This window comes from Telopea speciosissima, chromosome 6, assembly GCF_018873765.1.
Source record: "Telopea speciosissima isolate NSW1024214 ecotype Mountain lineage chromosome 6, Tspe_v1, whole genome shotgun sequence".
NCBI classification, from domain to species: domain Eukaryota; kingdom Viridiplantae; phylum Streptophyta; class Magnoliopsida; order Proteales; family Proteaceae; genus Telopea; species Telopea speciosissima.
Window position 1 is genome coordinate 13,886,918 of NC_057921.1, and position 2,707 is coordinate 13,889,624.

The window sequence follows — 2,707 nt, forward strand, 5'->3', positions numbered from 1 at the left end:
CTACAGACATCAGATAGTCCAATTTCTTGCACAGCATATCAACCTTAGCAGTCATCTCTACAGTTGGATTGATATCATAGAGACCGCCTTTCTTTGGTTGTCCTATGTGTGGAATCTCAGTCCGAGAGGCCGAAGCATGATGTTGGGAATTCTCACTAAGGGTTTCAAAAAGATCCCATGCTTCCGTCTCATTCTTGTGCATAAATGTTCCACCACAAGAGGAGTCCACCATCTGCCTATATCGGTCATGGAGGCCATCATAAAAGCACTGGACTAACTGCCATTTCTGGACAGCGTAGTGGGGGCACTTCCTAAGTAATTCCTTGAGTCTCTCCCATGCTTCATGAAATTGTTCGCCCTCTAATTGGGAGAAACTAGTAATGGCTCTTCTAAGGCTATTAGTCCGGCCAATGGGGAAATTTTTTTTTAAGAATTCCTACTGCATCCCCGCCCATGTAGAAATCCTAACCGAATCTAGGGAATGAAGCCAGTGTTTGGCTTTGTCCTTTAAAGAGAATGGGAATAGGAGTAACTTTAGGGCATCTTCAGAGAGGTTTTGGATTTTGACTGTAGAGCACACCTCTAAGAACTCATCAAGATGCTTGTAAGGCTCCTCATTAGCAAGTCCATAATAGGATGGTAACATCTGTATGATGCTGGACTTGATCTCATATTGAGCAGCTTGAATGGCAGGCAGCTAAAAATAAGATGCTAGGGTATAGGCAGTTGGAGTGAAGTGGTCACTTAGCGGCCTTCTTGGCTGGTTTTCGTCACCCATTATATTACTATTATCCTTAGGTCTAACCACAGATTGCTCTATTTCGAAGTCAAGGGCAGTCAGGTTGGTGTGCAACGAACGTCGACCATGCATAAAGCACAACACAGGTTGAACGTGCTAATTAAACAAAAATTAAAACTAGTAATTTAAAGCATGATAACTAATAAAAATAAAAATCAGAACTAAAAAGAAAAAAAAATAACTAATTTAAAACTAACAAAAATACTTACCTGGTGTTGGCGGTTGCGCAATTCCACGTGCTGCCCCCGATGAACGGTTACACATATGAGCTTAAGGGGTTGGGGGAATTAAAGTTAAACCTAAACACCCAATCTAACACTGGAATAAAATAAAAAAATTACATAAAATAACCCTAATTACATAAAGTTTAGGAATTAAAAGTGAACCAAACGGACCGCTTGTCCTACTCAATCTACTCGGCTTCCTGCACAAACAAAGAGAATGTTAGGTATACTAAAATTAACCTAATAAAGAGATTATAAATAAAAATAAAAATTCTGCAATTATAAAATTAAAATTAAAACAAAGTAACACAAAACAACTCAATCAATCCTAGCAGCCGTGCTTCAGTTCCCCGGCAACGACGCCAAAATTTGCTACTTGCTAGATTAGTTTAGGGTTTTATTTTTGACCGGTTGGCGCCAAAATTTGATCGTGTCGTTAACCGGTCAAAAATAAAACCCTAAACTAATCTAGCAAGTAGCAAGTAAGGGGTCGATCTACGGGGAACATGAAGGCTAAATTACTAAGATGAAAGTGATGAAAATTAAAATGCAATAAATCTGATTTTAAACTAAGAACAAAAGAAACAACTCTAAACTAACAACGCTGTGCAAATACGGGAGAAGACTATCTTTAGGATTCGAATCCCCAATGGGTTGCTATTCAATTCAATTGCATGCTTCGGTTTATTATAACCACAGGCCTAATAATACCACAGAGTGTAGGGTTCCTCCTAGGTATGGACTATCTTGACAAGTACTATCGTCCTTCGCTTATAGGGCTTGGCACGCTTAGTTCGTTCAGCCATAATCCATCATCGATACAACCACATAAGAACAAAATACCATTGCTTGAATGAAAAATAATGAATCACAGAAACAAAATTTTTCTACTAAATACATCAATTAAAATCATCCAAATAGGGATGGAGTCTCAACATCAAGCAATCAAGCATACAAACCAAAATTTTTAAATAACAAACACCATTAGTTCATCTACACCTAAAGATAGAAAGAACTTAGCCAATCATGGTGGAAGGTGACAAAGGACAGCAATGGTGATGATGATCCATGAAGCTGGAATGGTGATCTTCCTCCTCTCCTTCTTGCCAAACCCAAGATCCAAAAATAAAACAAAAAACAAAGAAACAAAAGAAGAAAGATGAAATAAGAAGAAGAAGAGAAGAGGGCACGGCTAATGGCTATGGGAATTGAAGGGAATCGGATTGAATGGCAATCTGTCCATGGGTTTATATATCTATCAGAGATTTAATAAAAAAAAATGAAAGAAAAAAAAAGGAAAGCACGAGAGATAGAAAGAATGATGGATATCTCGAATCCGTGATGGATTTGGATAGAATAGATATAAGAGGAGGGAGAGAGAAGTGAAATATAATTAGGAATGGTAGGACCCATTAAGGATTTGAGAGGGAGAAGGAGAGAAAATTCAAGTTGGAGAGATAGATTAAACCGTACTAAATGAGAGAGATATATTAGAGAGGAGAGAGAGAGTTTAATGTAGATTATGAATTTGATTAAAATTCTCTTTTTGAGAATATCTCTCTTTTCTGGCCCCGGGTGGATCCAGTCCGAGAATTAAAGTTGCTCCAATTAATTTTTCAAACGATATGAACCCAAGGTCAGATATCTTCTGAAGATGCTCTAATTTTTTGAAAGTATAGTTATG

General features: G+C 37.7%; 1 non-coding gene across 1 annotated transcript; it reads left to right on the forward strand.

Annotated features, from left to right (window-relative positions):
- Positions 1-292: 292 nt before the first annotated feature.
- Positions 293-397, forward strand: LOC122666367. The gene has a single exon (XR_006333560.1). It is a non-coding gene; the product is annotated as a small nucleolar RNA R71 (small nucleolar RNA).
- The last annotated feature ends 2,310 nt before the right edge of the window (positions 398-2,707 follow it).